The 16,615-nt window shown below is 33.5% G+C and overlaps 2 long non-coding RNA genes across 3 annotated transcripts; both read right to left on the bottom strand.

Moving 5' to 3' along the window:
* Positions 1-11,255: 11,255 nt before the first annotated feature.
* LOC132068426 (uncharacterized) lies at positions 11,256-12,879 on the bottom strand. Its single transcript, XR_009417395.1, has 2 exons — positions 11,451-12,879; positions 11,256-11,332 (listed from the first exon to the last, which is right to left on the bottom strand). It is a non-coding gene; the product is annotated as an uncharacterized LOC132068426 (long non-coding RNA).
* Positions 12,880-12,885: 6 nt separating this feature from the next.
* Positions 12,886-14,803, bottom strand: LOC132068425 (uncharacterized). 2 transcript variants are annotated; one of them, XR_009417394.1, is made up of 3 exons: positions 14,466-14,803; positions 14,117-14,160; positions 12,886-13,034 (listed from the first exon to the last, which is right to left on the bottom strand). It is a non-coding gene; the product is annotated as an uncharacterized LOC132068425 (long non-coding RNA). The 2 variants fall into 2 exon arrangements; XR_009417393.1 differs by having other exon boundaries at positions 14,117-14,157; positions 14,466-14,801.
* Between the last annotated feature and the right edge of the window lie 1,812 nt (positions 14,804-16,615).

Below are 16,615 nucleotides of genomic sequence, written 5' to 3'. Positions count from 1 at the left end.
AAAAAAAAGACGTACATACGAAAGTCATCCGATCATAAAAAGCTTGATCGATGAGTTCGTGGAAATTATCATGACTTGGCTCTTGCCCCCCGAATTGTTTACGAAATGGAGAGTTTTTTTTTTTTTTTTTTTTTTTTTTTTTTGCATTTTGCATTTTGCATTTTGCTCCTCTAACGTGGGTATGTTCTTGCCATTCGCATCCTATCCTTTAATTTTTTATTTTTTTTTAACAATATATGCTCTGATCTCTTTATTTTCTTATAAAACCAGAAAAAAAAATTTAATACTAATTATTTAAGAGGGTAAAATAGGAAAGCCCACAATTAGAATTTCCTAAGAAATATTTTTATGTGCAGTAAGTAGTAAACTTCACCAAACCAAAAAAAAAAAAAAAACTTCAGAATTTAAACCGTTCTACCCAAACAAAAACTCAGTCTTCTTTCTTAACAGAGAACATCTTTGCTTTTTAAATTACTCTCTTTTATGTTTTTAAAAGTCTAACAATTTGTTATTGTTAATCTAATGTTCGTACAAGCTAAAACATTGCAGGTCACAATGCTTAATTACATCTATACCTGCTAAATACTCATAAAAAAGGCCGCCATTATATATATACATACAACACACTTCTGTTTTATTAGCATCCTCCTCTGCAACCGAAAGTGGCTATGGAAATAAAAGTATAATTTTTAGGAAATTTTACTTGTGTCTTTCTTATTTTACCCTATTAATTAATTACTAAAATATATGTCTTTCTCTGGTTTTATAAGAAACTAAAGAGATTAAGATGTATATTGTTAAAGAATAAAGGATATAGTCCGAATTACAAAAGCATACATATGTTAAGGGTGCAAAATGCAAAGAATTTAAATGGAGAAGATCGATGATGAGTACTAGCTGAAATGATGATTATTCCTGTAAGCCATTTGTTAGTGTATAGTGATGATACAACGTAAGACAGTATGAGTACTCAAAGCGGCTCCTAGCATATGTATAGTGATGATACAATGTAAGACAGTATGAGTACTCAAAGCGGCTCCTATCATCATATGCTGGGAAATTTGGAAAGCTCGGTGTTCAAAACAGGTATGGTAACTCTAAAGTGTCTAAGGCCAGACTAATTTACAATGTTGCTTATCATCTCAGGTGGATAATCTAAAAGACCAATTACAACCCACACGGGAATGGCTCGCACAAGATTGTGTGCATCACAATGAGATGGATCAAACCCCCATTAGATTGGATAAAAGTCAATACGTATGACAACCATAATTGCGAGGATTCAATAGGAGCCGGAGGAATTATCAGAGATGCCAATGGAACAATTATCAGAGATGCCAATGGAACAATCACCTCGGCATTTGCTAAAAATCCGGGAAAGGGAAGCAACAACTTAGCACAGGCACCTGCGGCCTAATTAGGAGTGCAGTGATGTATATATTTCTCAAGGTTTTCAAAACATTACCGTTGACTGTGATTCCTTGGTTATTGTCGATATGCTCAAGGGCAATACGAAAATAGCATGGCAACTCCAAGACTCCATAGATGATACTAAACAGACACTCTCTCAGACAAATCATATCATCCAACATTGTTATAGAGTAGCTAATCAAGTCGCGGACGCACTAGCCAAATGGAGCATCGAGTGGAGGCTGTTTCTAATGGAGTAGAAGGAACTGTACTTGTAATTCAGTGGCTGTGCAATGAGTTATTTATACTTGAAAATCTATGAGTTACTGATTTTATATCTATAGATTGATTCTTCCATATTATGAAGTAACGGATGTCTGTAATAGATTAATTATTCCCCAAAAGCAAATTACAATACACTGAGACTAACAATTTTTTTTTATTATCAGTGTAATTTATCAATTCATGCTTGCTACTTAAAGTTATTTATCTGTTATTACCTTTTAAGTTATTTGATTGTGTAAATATTTTTTAAATTGTTAGTGCATAAAAATTCAGGCAATATAATCACTGACCATGAGCTCTAATTTTCTTCTAGTGAGTTAATGGCTGAAAAGTTAGTACGACTGGACAATTCTCTGAGTCCGGAGCCTAAAGGGTATAAAAATACACAGTATAAACCAAAAGAGGGTAGCCGAAAATATATATACCAAAAGGGGTATAACGTGGACTGATCCACGTTATACCCCAACTTTTTTTTCCCTCTGTCAGAATCACAAAACGAAAAAAAAAAATTGTATAACGTGGACTGATCCACGTTATACAAAATTATTTGTATAACGTGGATCAGTCCACGTTATACCCCTAATTCAGGAGACACTTTTAGCGGTGTAGCTGAGGCCAACCATGCTAAATGTTCAATCGCTGGAATCAAAGGGATCTGATTGCTCTTCTAGCAATTCTTGAACACTCATATCTTCTTCTAATTTTGTTCAACTTTTCTCTTTCTATTTTGCAAATTTAAATTCTCAAGTGAATTCTTCTTGCAATTTTACTTCTTTTTTTTTAACTTACATAATATGAAAATTGAACGATCTGAAAAGGAATATGATGGTATAGGATCTCAATTAATAATGATGATATTTAGCATTAGACATCATAATTAATAAACAATCTCCTTGTAGAATAAAATATGGTTGGAATGTAAAACTATTTTTTCTCTTTCCTTGTAAGAAAGAAGAAGAAAGAATTAGGAAAGAAAAATTCTCTCAAAATAGCATTTAAAACTTTTACTAACTAATTTAAGGGCAACTTACACAAATGACTACACTTTGGGCTTTTTCCAAGCATAGCTACACTTTTACTAATTACATTTCGTAGCTACAGTAACGTATATTTGAATTCGGTTGTATTTCGTTGTATTCAATTCGGATGTATTCAATTAAGCTGGATTCATTCCTAACTAATTTTACATTGAATACAACCGAATTTAAAATACAATAAGTTGAATACAATGTAAAATTAGTTAGGAATGAATCCAGCTTAATTGAATACATCCGAATTGAATACAACGAAATACAACCGAATTCGAATACACGTTACTGTAGCTACGAAATGTAATTAGCAAAAGTGTAGCTATACTTGGAAAAAGCCCAAAGTGTAGTCATTTGTGTAAGTTGCCCTTAAATTAGTTAGTAAAAGTTTTAAATGCTATTTTGAGAGAATTTTTTCTTTCCTAATTCTTTCTTCTTCTTTCTTACAAGGAAAGAGAAAAAAATAGTTTTACATTCCAACCACATTTTATTCGACAAAGGAGATTGTTTATTAATTATGATGCCTAATGCTAAAGATCGTCATTATTAATTGGGATCCTATACCATCATATTCCATTTCGATCGTTCAATTTTCATATTATGTAAGTTAAAGAAAAAAAAAGTAAAATTGCAAGAAGAATTCACTTGAGAATTTAAATTTGCAAAATAGAAAGAAAAGAAGAAAGAGAAAAGTTGAACAAAATTAGAAGAAGATATGAGTGTTCAAGAATTGCTAGAAGAGCAATGGGGTCCCTTTGATTCCGGCGATTGAACATTTAGCATGGTTGGCCTCAACTACACCGCTAAAAGTGTCTCTACGAATTAGGGGTATAACGTGGACTGATCCACGTTATACAAATAATTCTGATCCACGTTATACAATTTTTTTTTTCGTTTTGTGATTCTGACAGAGGGAAAAAAAAGTTGGGGTATAACGTGGATCAATTCACGTTATACCTGTAATATCCCGTAAATCCGAGTTAGATGTGAATGTATGAAACTAGTATAAAGATCATATTTTAGCTATATGAATCCATTCGGGTGATAAACAGTCGTTTTGAAGTCAAACCAAAAAGTGAAGTTACTCTTAGCCTAAATTCGTCTAAGTCCGAGACAGTTAGTTATGACCGGTTTCGGTAGTGCGTTAGAATTTGAGAAACTCAAAACATGAAAGTTGTAGGCACTTTGAAATACCTTTCCAACCATATATTATGGAGCTCAAACGGAGCTACTGTGCTAGAAGTTATACCCGTTTTACTCTGCGCGAAGTACACTTCAAGTGTGCGATCGCGCACCAGAGGCAGTGTTACTGCCTTCGCTACGTGATCACCTGCGCGAAGTACCCTCCAGCTGCGCGACCGCGCACCGACCACGATATTCTAAGAGCCAAACTTCGTTATTGTCATACCCTATTTTAACCTAAGTCAAAATAGTTTACAACATCCCGGTAATTCCGGGATTAATTAAAGTTTAAGGAGTCGCCACCTAATTATTTATGGTGAATTAGGACACCTAAAGTTAATTAAAGTAATTATCTAAAGTTGATTTTAAGAGTCTGCGAAACTTGAGATTCTAGGTAAGGGTTCAATTAACCTAGAGGGAAGGTATTATGCATCCTCTAAGTTCCATTAATAATGATTAACCGACCGGACTTAAGATTAATTGAAATATGGCTAAGTATGAATATTTTGAAAATATTGTACTACGTATATTTGTTAGAATCTTACGAAATATGAATGACTGCATGAGGATAACATTAAAGTAGAAAGTAGAACATCTATTAGTTAAATTAAATAAGCACAAGAATGAAATTTGTGTTGTCTGAAGAAAATATAGTAAACTTATAAAATATTTAGCCACATGGGTAACTAAAAAGTGACTTAACTTTAAAGAAATTTAGAAAAAATGACAAAATGAATTCTGATCAAACTTGTAACAATGTGATTTGAATGATCCTTTTGAGAAGTCACTTGAACTTAACTTTTCACGCATGAAATAAGTAATTTTTCGGACTAAAAACTTGGTTTATCAAATAAGCAGGTTTGTAGGATTCAATTACCGATTTTAACTATTAGTTAAATATAAATCCTAAACGTTAGGGCAAAAAGGTGATTTAATATTAAAGCGCACACCAAGTACTAACTTATCTAGAGCAAACAAAAGAGTAGGGGTGGAGAATGTTTCCACTATTTTTATATTTTTTACATAGCTAGGACAAAAGAAAATGATAGTTCGAGAGAAAGGACTCAAGTTCATGCTGGGAAGAGTCTTGCGTTAAGACTCCATGTTTGCTCCAAGTTGTTCATGCAAAAGAAAAGACAAAGATAAAGATTAGATAACTTAACCTTCCCTTGGGACTATCATTTCACATAATAAAAAGGTAACAATGATCTATAGCTCATGCTATTCAATATTTAAACCACTCCGAAGAGTGGCTCTGAACAAAGCTAATAGTTAACATATGCACAGGGAAATGTGGTGATAAGCACTGATGCCTAAAAGAAAAGCTATTACATCAACTAGAGACTTTCATGAACTTAAGAAAGTTTTGGTATATAGCTTTATATTTAAGTGATATCTATCTCTAAACATTAAGCAAAAGATATGACAAACCAATATTAGGAAAATTTTAACAGTTTGTTACGTACAACATCTGAGGATCCTAATGGCAATCTCATGACTATTAGCTCAAAGTCTAGTGACATCTATCCAAGAAAACTAGGAAACCAGATCTAAATTTTAATATATTGATACTTTGACAGGTAATAAATCTCTAAGAAATCATTTTCTATCACGAAGACAAGCTGGTTAAACATTTAAGTGGACAGTGGCACAAAACAAACCACACTAGTCATAGTAAATTAACAATGCAGATTTTATTAATGAGATTCACATAAGTTATTTTTTTAAACTCAAACGAAAGGGAGAGAGAACCAAAAAATAATTTCTACAAACATCTTACAAGCGTGATATTGAAACATGGAGATTGGAGACTATAATTTTAACATAATAATTCTCTTTTAGCGCTTAATCATTTACTCACAGATCCAAACAAATAAAAACAAATACGTGGTTTTGACTACACAAAAAAGAAATAACCTAACATAAACATCAGATCTTGTACTCAGGCTGCAAAAAAAAAAAAAAAAAGAACAGATCTATGACATGGTTTTTCTAAACAAACACACGTTATTAACAAGAGAAGAAGTAAAATAATGCTTTCGGATTATTACCTTCCACGGGAGCAGTGAACGAGGCTTTGAGGTCTTAGATCCACTACTACTTCCCCAATAAAATGAGAATTAAAACTTATAAATAACTAAAGTAGATAGACAAGAGTTGAGAAATTTTGAAATTTTTTATCTTCCAAAAACTTCTTTTTTTTTTTTGCCCCCTTTTGCTCAAGAGTTAGAGATATATTTATAGGGGTAGGAAACTAGGGTTTTGATGATTTTTCTACAGATTCCCAAGCGGGAATTTTTCGTAATGTCCCGTTTGACCCCAAAATCAAAGCTTCAAAAGTTGATTTTTTTCAGAAACTTCCAAGTGTTTTCAAATCGTTGAAGAGGAGAGAGGAAAGTGTTGCACGAAAATGGTGTAACAAGGCTGTCCATGGCTGAAAGTAAAATACAATTTGCTCAAAGAGGGAAGGAGGAGAGGGCACGCGTCTTGTACAGAACAGGAAAAAAGGTGGAAGAAGACAAGAAAACGGATGTTTTATTTGGATTAGGTTTTCAAGAAGCTGAAAAATAAATGTTTTTGTGTATTGTTGGGCTCTGTTCGTTGAAGAATGAAGGGAAAAGAGAAAAGGGGTCTGAGGGAATTAAAGAAAGATGGGCTGGGAACTTATTTGGGCCAGTAGGAATTTTGTCTGGGCCATTTATTTGGCTGAAAATTGGTGATTAATGGGCTGCCATTTAGGCTGTTATGGGCTGTATTTGTGGCCAAAAATTTGGATCCTTTCCCCTTTATTTTAATCACTTTTGGGCTTCTAATTTAATAATTAATAACTAGTACAACATATATTATATGAAGGCGATTAGTAATTAATATGTGGAAAGTAAAGGATTTACAAAAGTATTGATTTATAATTAATTTAACCAGTACAAATCCTGAAGTGATAAAGTAATGCTCGTAACGCTGATAGTAAAAAATAGTAACACTATTAATAGTAGTAGACATAACAAAATGGTAGTGAAAACAAAATATTTATTTCATTAATACTTTTAGAAGCCCAATAGATTAAAAAGGAGGGACGAGATTGGGTGTCAACAGTTATATTCTTTCCCACTTCGTTTTAAACCAATTTTTCTGAGGTAAAGAACCCTAAAGAAGTCTCTCAAGCCCTAAGGACTAAGCTCTTCTCTCCCAACCTTTAAGAACTTTAAGGTAAGCCTATTCCATGCAATCCAGTCAATTCCAACATACGTTCATGATCATTAAGCAAGAATTCATCATTCTTAACATAGGGTTTTCAAGAAAACCCATCTCAAGGTTCAAGAATTCAAGATTTTGGAAATCTTCTTCAAAGCTCAAGTCTTTAATTCAAGTTTTGGAGCGACTAAGGTATGTAGAGTTACTATCTACGTGTGGGAACATCATTGTTTCTTCCAACGCCTCATAATCCATAAATTATGATTCTCTACTAAAACTAGGGTTTCTATATCATGCTCGCGATAACCCCAGGTCCCATGTCCATGATTATATTATGTATGAATTGTTATAATTCCATCATTGAGTTCTTAATATTTCTTTATGATTATTGAGAATCTGTCCGTAATCCATGAAAACCCATATTTTGTATTCCATGGGTTGTTGCATGCATGTTTTTGACTAAGAATGATTATTTCATGAATATCCTATATGTCTACAAGTTTTCATGCAATTAAATCATATAATTATTTTCATGCCATGATACAAGAAATATACATGCTAAATACAAGTTATTTCATAAAACCATGATACAAGCTATGTTACAAGTTATTTCGTGAAATCATGATTACAAGTTATTTCACGAAAATCATGGGCTTCTTAGCCAACTATATTATGTTCATGTTTTTGGGAGTTGCACAAATTACCGAGAAGGCTCAGATAGCCTGAAACTATGTAGCCACCGTAGGACAAGGATCGCTCCGCCTAGATAGGACGATACCTTAATTTTACACTGAATGGATCCATCAGGCACGTTACCACCTTATACCCTGGCAAGGTATGGGGGCTCTGCTGGCACTACAACAAATTCGATTATTAGGGACAAATAATTTTGTCACTTATAAGTCATATTTCGTCACCAAAAATCTTGTGTGACGAAAAAAATTTCGTCAATCATTCGTCCCTAAAAGCGGGTCGCTAAAAGTATACAAAGACTACTTAATGTTTCGTCGCTAAATAAAGTTTATTAACTACGAAATCATCCTTTCGTCCCCAAATGCATAGTATTTGTGACGAACATATTTGTCATAAAAAGGAAAGATTTTCGTAGTTGATAGTGTGTTTTTGTCACTAAAAAGGTTACTAATGCCGACAAAATTATCTTGTCACTAACTATTTATATTAATCAGTGACGACAAACATAACTTTGTCATTAAAGGCTACCTTTTATACACAAAATAATCCGTCCCTAAATGTATAAATTAGTGACGAATTTGTAGGTAAATTATCATGTCGTCACTCAAAATATTGCTTTTACTGACAAAATAAAATTGTCACTGCAAATTGTCATAATTGATACAATATATTCTGGAAAATAGAATTATATAAGAATATCTCATTGCTAAAAACACAAACATAACATATACAAAATGCACATTATAATACATTGTCTTTGTATATATGCATAACCCAAAAAAATAACATAATATGTCTCCAAAACTTTTACTTTGTCTTCAAACTCTTAGTTGTCGCAGACTTTATTTCCTGTTGTTGAAGAACTTCATCCTTCCTATATAAAATCCGCAAATAGCAACGGTGAAAGATAGAAGTAAATTAGTAAATTTTGATAGCAATACAATTAGAATTTATCAAAATCATCAAATTCGGAGAAGAAGGCAGCGCTGCATACAATGGAAACCGGATTTGATAAGAATTTCAACGATGCCTTGAGACTTGAATAACATAGAAATTCCAGTAATCATCAATGATTAGAATTAGTCGAAGCTACTGCTAAAAAGGATGGTTTGGTAAGTTTAGTCAACGCTAATATATTGATACTATCAATTCTAAGAATGCTGACCACTAGAACATCCAATTATCTGAAAATAGAGATAAATATCTCTTTACATAAAAGAAACTCCATTTAGTAACAAATGAAAAAAAAAAAAAAAAAAAAAAAAACAATCGCAACAATGCTTATACTTGAAAAAACACAACCAGAGGGTCAACATATATATAATCCAAACAACATCATCTTTACCAGAATATAGACACAAATGCTAAATGGTGTAACAAGCAGGCATCATTATCAAATAATATTTGCCCAATTTTAAAGTTAGAACATTTTCAAAATAATTTATTACATTCTGAATAATATTGAATTAGGACATGGATAATTTACAAGAACTAATCAATTCCCTAGAGCGATCGACTAAACTTCCTAAAGGATTCAACTTAAAAAATTGCTCTCTCTATCTAAATAGTGGTAGTAGTTACTATGAAGCAACAGAGTAAGAAGAGTGAAATGAGAAGATACCTTGATTGAAGTTTGAGACAACAGCTCTTGATTAGCTTAACCATCATCTGTTGCGTCTAATTGTATTTTGTCCGACAATTTTAAAAAATAAAAAAAAGTAAGCTAACGATAACAGCAGTATAGGAATATAATATACAAAAGAAAGTAGTCAACCTCCAACCATCTTACAAGGTTGTAAAAACAGACACGCTGAAAGAAATACATGTGCATGTTAGAACAAGAAACAAACTACGTTCAAGACGTAGCACCTATATGGAATGTTGATATAGAAATCAAAACATGGTGGACTTGCACGTCTGCTTTTATTTTTAATTCAAACCCAAAAAAGGGCAAGGAAAAAAAAGAGTACAGCTGCTTGAAGACTTGAAAGAAGAGTAAGCAAACATCCAAATAAAGTTGTACGCGTGGTCGTAACTCATGAATCCGAATCACTCCACTGGCAATTCCTTTCATGTATAGAATTACCAAAGCATTATTAAGTTCATTCCAGGGACGAAAGTAGCAACCAACTCCAAATAAAACACTCTTTAACCACACCAATACATGAAAAGGGTCCAAGTAATTACCCTTGCATCCCTCAGGGGTTGGCCTGGTGGCAATTGACTTGAGCCTTGGGGTGCTCCCTTTCAAGGTCTCAAGTTCGAAACTCGCTGGGTGCAAACAATTTCTGAGGGCCATCGGACACAGGAAACTGAATTACCCGTGGTGCACTTGCGGGAAACTCCTTGCCGAGGGCCTGTGCACCCCCGGGATTAGTCGGGGCTCAAAGAGACTCAGACACCCGGTGCTTAATCAAAAAAAAAAAAATTACCCTTGCATGTCCTCAATGAAGTAATGAAGAGTTCGCATTAACAACTTCAAATGTAAAAAAATTTTGCAACCACTTGATGTATTTTCTTCTCTAATTATGGTAAATATTCAATTCCTTTAGTGGTTACTGATAAAAGAAATTAATGTTATATATAAGAATATTTGTAACAGTGATGCATACGTGAAAAGCAAACACACACACAATCTAGTCTTGAGGATTATAGCAACATAATAGTATCATGATCTATATGGTAAAGTAACTTTAAAATAGTTACTGTCAATATGAAACAAAGAGCAACCCCTCTAAGATGCCAACAAACTCCTCTGGCTAGAGTATATTATCATTAACATTCTTTATACACAGTGGAGCACAAGCTAAAACAGAGGAAGCCTTAAATTCATGTCCTCAAGCTAAAGCTATTTGTAAAAAGTTAGCAGGGTTGAATTTATTTTGGCATTTGTGAACCTAAATCCTGAAGTAATTGAATGCTGATGTGGTTCCAAGAAGCCCCGAAGTAAGAGGACATTGATTCAGTAGGTTCCTGAATCCTATTTCACTTTGAAGAAGTAAATTAACAGCAGCAGCAGTGAGAATGAATCCAAAATTAAATCAGAACCTTATATTAGACTTGCAATAACAATTACTACAGAACACCAACAACTTGTGGTCTATCTCAATTTGTTTGTTAAAATAAACAGGTATTTTGCCAAGAATTGAATGATATTAAGAGCCTAAACAGTGATATATTGTGGCAGCCAGAAAATGTAGGTGTACTGGGAATACCATACAACCAGCCCACAAGCTGGCCATTCCAAAGAAAAAAAGATAGGATATCATGTTAAGAGTTAAAATAAAAATCTAGTGAACATTACTTATGAAGAAGAAGATTAAGTGGAAGAGACACTACAAGAAAATGCTTATTTTGTGGGGTTTAAGCAAATTAAGCCAGTGTCAACTTCAGACAAAAGAGAAGCAACAAAAAAGTTGCCAAAACTTGAACCAGAAAAAATAGAATTTATAAACAATCAACTTACTTCAACATATCATTTCTTGATCAGGAAATTTGAATAAATCTTTTAAGGCATGAATTTCACTAGTATGTAATAGTAACTGCAAAAAAAAAAAAAAAAAAAAAAAAAAAAAATCCTTGAAACAAATTAGTCTCAGCTAATTAATGTAACATGGAGAAAAGAAGTAAAAGCACTTTAAGCTTTGGGAGATAACTTACTTGACATCTCATCTATCGAACCTTTACTTGATTTTTTTTTTTTTTAATGACATGGGAACCCGCAGGCCCCTTTGGGTGCGCACTAGGTAAACCCAGCTCCTGTGCAATAGCTCGCAAACCACACAGAAAAGATAACCCGTACTAGACAAGTCCCATGCGACAAGCTCGACCCAGAAGGCCCTTGCTGCTGTAGGCAGGGGGTTTCAAACCTGAGACCTCTATTATGAAAGCCCCATGCTCAACCAACTGAGCCACCCTTGCAGGTACCTTTGCTTGATTAGTTTCTTTCAGTTTAATAATTAGTACATGCATTCATGCAATTGGAGTTGGAAACGTAGACTGCCGAATCAATTCTCACAATAAAAATGACAGGGACCTTTTTTTGTTCCTAGATATTATTGTAAGTTTCTGTAAAAAGTAGTTCCAAGGATAAGGAAAATCCACATGCAATCAGTTTGTCAAGAAAACCATCATCTATTTATGTAAGTTGTGATTCCAAATATGTATTCCATCTACCTGTAGTCACATAGGAAGATGTCACTGAGCCAGCTATATTCATTGTTCCCAATCAATAATTCAATCATCAGTAAGAAAAAGCACCTAATCCTATGACTTAGACTTACACAACATAGCCTACCCAAAGAGTTAACAAACTAAATTGCTGCCAAAATTCAAGTAATAGAGCCAATCTGCTTCAAAAGAAAGAGAGAAATCAATACATTAACAAACTTGGCCTGCAAATCAATGCATATTTAGTAATACAAGATGATTTGTTGCCAAGCACCGGGCCCAACAATTCAGGCAGTGATTTAGCTTTATGACACCATATCTACCTGAGATATATAATTAAAATTTCTAAATAGCAATAAATATCTAATATAATAGTTCTAATTTCACAAATAAATAAAGTGAAGGTAATTTTTTCGGCATATAACAAAAAAAGTAACACAAGAAAATATATGAATTTACAGACATCAAAGAAGTGAAAGCTTGCAGTTTAGTTGGTAAAGAACAATGAAAAGGCAGTGGAAAACAATTAAAGAGAGCATTTCTTTGAGAAGGTAAATATTTACAACTGAAGAGATACTTCGATCAGTTAGTTCACAACATTGTCACGAGCCTTCAGTAATAGGAAAGTTAAATAGTTATCTAACCTTGTCAATTAGAAGATAGATGACCAGAAAATAAACTAAGCGGGTTTACATAACAAATAATGTACTAGATATCATGAACGAGCATGTGAAAATACAAATAGATAGAAACAACCAAAAAGTGAAGAGAAAGGTAAGGATGAATTCACACCAGCATGAAAAACACAAACTAAAAAGAAAAGAGTACAAGAACAATCTACCTCAATCATGACACCCATATTTGAGTTCTTATGAAAATCTAGAATTATATCTTCCATTATTTTCTTCGCCTTTTCGTATGGCTCAACTGTTATGTAATAAGCTTCCAACTTATAGATGGTGAAGCTCTCCACATTGGAAGACTGGCCATTCAACACAATTGTTATCTTCTGGTCATTCAACTCAATTGATATTTTCCTTGCTTAACCAATATTGATAACTGATATATTGGACCCTACAAAATATCATATCATAAATAGAAGTATGTCAAATGAAAATCAATTCAATGTCTCATGCTAAGCCTCTAAAAGACGACACCAGATGAGAAGTAGAAAGACACCCGTACAACTGTAGTACAGTAACACTAGCAACATTAGCATACAAGTTGATTCCCAGTTAGCTTTCAAATAAAATGGCTAGACCAATTTAAATATTTTTTTTATCCAACTTCAACTAGTTCACAAAGCACTCGTAAATTTAACTCAATTTTAGTCCACTTCCCAAATTAGTCATAGCACACTGTAAGCCAGAAAAGTTGTTTATAGTAAATAAATAAGAGTCAAAATGTGTATGTAACTATCTCAGTCATAATGTAGACCATCAAGAGGAAAGATTCCAGTATAAATCACAAAATATGATGACATAGTTCTGCAGTTTAGCAAAAACAATGGACTAGGACACGTAAGCGAGGGTGCGAGACTATATGTGAAGCACTTCAAACAAAGCATCTGGATAAGCTGATATGAAATTTATGCAACCCTTTAAATATGGACTCGCGTCACAACACAAAGAACCAAGTCCTCTTTAAATGAAACTTATAAAGAGTAGTTTCCCACTTTCTGCTAAGTTAAAATCTGGTTTTTTTTTTTTTTCAAAATAAGTATTGGTGAGTACCAACGTAAATTGAAATTACCAATTTATCTTTAGAAAAATTAGTAGATCTACTACTCAGCTATGAAGACATTTACCTACAACTGATTGGTACATTAGAAGCTAGATTTCTGAGTCAATGAGAAATATATATATGCAATTGTCTTGATCTGTTGCATTTGGTACTGCCATCCCTTTACAGATAAAAGGTTTCATTTTTTATTGGTTAACTAATGAATATTTCTTTCCGTGATAACTTTTCTACAATAAGAACTTCATTCACTTATCCATATCTCCTTAATGAGTTTGAATGAGAAGTCTCATTTTTCAACTAGTTTGAACCTAAGGTTGAGCGAGGGAAGTACGTTGATGGCAAAAACACAGTATTAGAATCAAACACACAAATTCAAGGATCATGAGCAAAAATCTAAGTGTAATTTTCAATACCTGTTGAAGGAGATTTGAAAGAATTTTGGAAAGCTGAATGTCTGCTGCCAGGAACTTGGAAGTCAGAATCTTTTTAATAAATAAAATGGATCTTAAGAATAGTTCATTCTTACGCAAATAAAGATAAAACTAACAAGTCAGGGAACTAAACAATAAGACAAAGCATATGGTGACAGTTTAAGGACCTCTGCGACTCTGTTACTCTAGTCACTCCCAATTTCTCAAAATTAAGTTGGTAGGGTTACATATATCTAATTATTTTGATTTCATTGGCAGAAATACAGAGATATAATCACCAAATTAAAACTGTAACAAAGACAAAAGAGAGGGAGAAGAGAGAGAGACTTACAATTTGCAAAATAGCAATTGCCTGCTGATTCCCGCACTTTGCAGTTGAATACTTCACAAGAGATTAAAACAATGTAAGTAATAGAGATACAAAGAAAGCGAAAGAATGAAACTAAACCCTAGAAAACAGTTCACAGAAGAAACTAGAGGGAGAAACGACTAGGTCTGAGGAGAAATGGGCATAAATGCGAGGGAATATGATTTAATGGAAAAATAGAATTTGGAGGGAACCGGTATTTGGGAGAAAGCGGGAGGAGAATTTGGAGGAGCGAGAGGGGGAATTTGGCTAGGACATTTTAATATCTTTGTAATTTTCCTTTGTTTCCCTTTTTTCTCTTTTTTAGGAACTATGTAAAATAAGAAAAAAATTGAATTAAATTTATAAATAGAACTAACTCATCAAAATCAAGTAAATATAGTGTGTATAAAATACATAATTTAGTAAAAATAAAAGATAAAAACATGGTGTCGTGACTTGTTCAGTATAGCCAATATGTTATGAAAAAGGGTTAAGACAACGTTTCAATATTCAAATAATATTTTAGGTCTTTAAATGTCACAGTCTAATTACTTATGTCGTGATGGCACCAACAGTTCTAGCATGACCCCCAGCAGGCAACAACAATAAATGTTCTGATTTTTCTCTATGTTACTGTATGAGTCCTGCAATCCCAACCCATCCACTCGGCCTGTTTCTACCCCTGGTAGTGGCCTCAACAGAGGGCACAATTTATCGATAATTTATGAATCTATTGGTAAATATACAAATGTTAAACAACTACTTAAGGAATGTTGAAAGTCATAGTGGATAATTGAGATTCCTCTATTTCTATCTTTGAAAGATCATAATCATGTAAGTAATTAGTGAAATAATTTTGAAATCATTATTAAGGCCCCACGATGGGCGTCAAATTGTAAAGCGTAAGAATCACTTTGTGATTGATTACGGAATGAAGCTTATAATGTTGTAAAAAACATAAAGAACGACATTAAAATGGTGAAAATTAAAGTAAAAGGGATAAGAAAGCATATCTATATTGTTGGTAACTAACTACATATAGAATAGTATAGCCTTCTAGTGATGTAGGACTAAGATAGGAAGGATCAAGTATGAAGTGTAGTCAATATGTTGACTAGCCTAGTCCTTCAGAGGAAGTTAAAGGAAAATACATGGTCCTATTTTGTGAGAGTACCAAGGGTAAGACAAGGAAAGAAAAATATCGTCATGTACGACGGTGTTTGATGCCCCACTAATTGGTCATTTGTCTTGTATTAATAGTTGTCTAGGTGCTCGGAGTCCACAGCTGACTTGTAGGTATTCAGTTAGTCCATTAAACTAAATTACCTACTGGGGCCGACATATGCTCTTCTGATCTCACAAAGGCCGTTAATTGTGAAAATTGTTGGACGTGTGTCTTATCCCTTTAAACTTGATCAGTGGGAATTGACACAAGTTGAGGTGGACATGATCATGGCTTGTACAGGGCTAGAAATGCGGGGGATTTACCCATATGTCGCATAGCCTTGGGCTAGAAGCCTGGATTCGATCGTATGCAAGTCGGACCACAGTGGGTGTCATTCTGTGTGAGTCGCTTGTGTTAGGTGTGATGGTTATCTTTGGATTAGGTCTGGATATCATGTGTCCATACATGTTACGAGCACGTACAATTTTTGACAATTATAGTGTCTTATCATAATATATTTGAACTTCTAGTTGGTTAATTTCTTCCTTTATTGCTTTCATTTTTTTTTAGTTTATTTCAATTTTTAGATTGGTGGTAAATAGTTAATAGAAGATCACAAAACATTTAGCACCTTTGCAATGTCTAGGGTTGCAAGTTGATAATCTCCGTATAATTGCTATATGTGAAATCACGGACCCAACGCACAATAGATTTTATGTTTGCATTGACACTTGCCTTTTCATAAAATATTGTTCGGTATTATCACATATCATTGTATGATTTTTATCATGTTATTTTCTATAGAGAGCGCTTGAAAAAATATTTGCCAATGTCACTTGTAATAGTAAACAAGCGTAGCCAATTATCATTTCATATTTTACTATGAATATTTTTGTAACAAATAGTTAAATTATTCAACTACAAAGTTCCGAATTTTTTGTGCGCGTGTGTGTGTTTATGCGTATGT

The sequence above is a fragment of the Lycium ferocissimum genome, chromosome 8, assembly GCF_029784015.1.
Source record: "Lycium ferocissimum isolate CSIRO_LF1 chromosome 8, AGI_CSIRO_Lferr_CH_V1, whole genome shotgun sequence".
Taxonomy (NCBI): domain Eukaryota; kingdom Viridiplantae; phylum Streptophyta; class Magnoliopsida; order Solanales; family Solanaceae; genus Lycium; species Lycium ferocissimum.
This window is presented reverse-complemented; position numbering and strand designations above follow the sequence as displayed.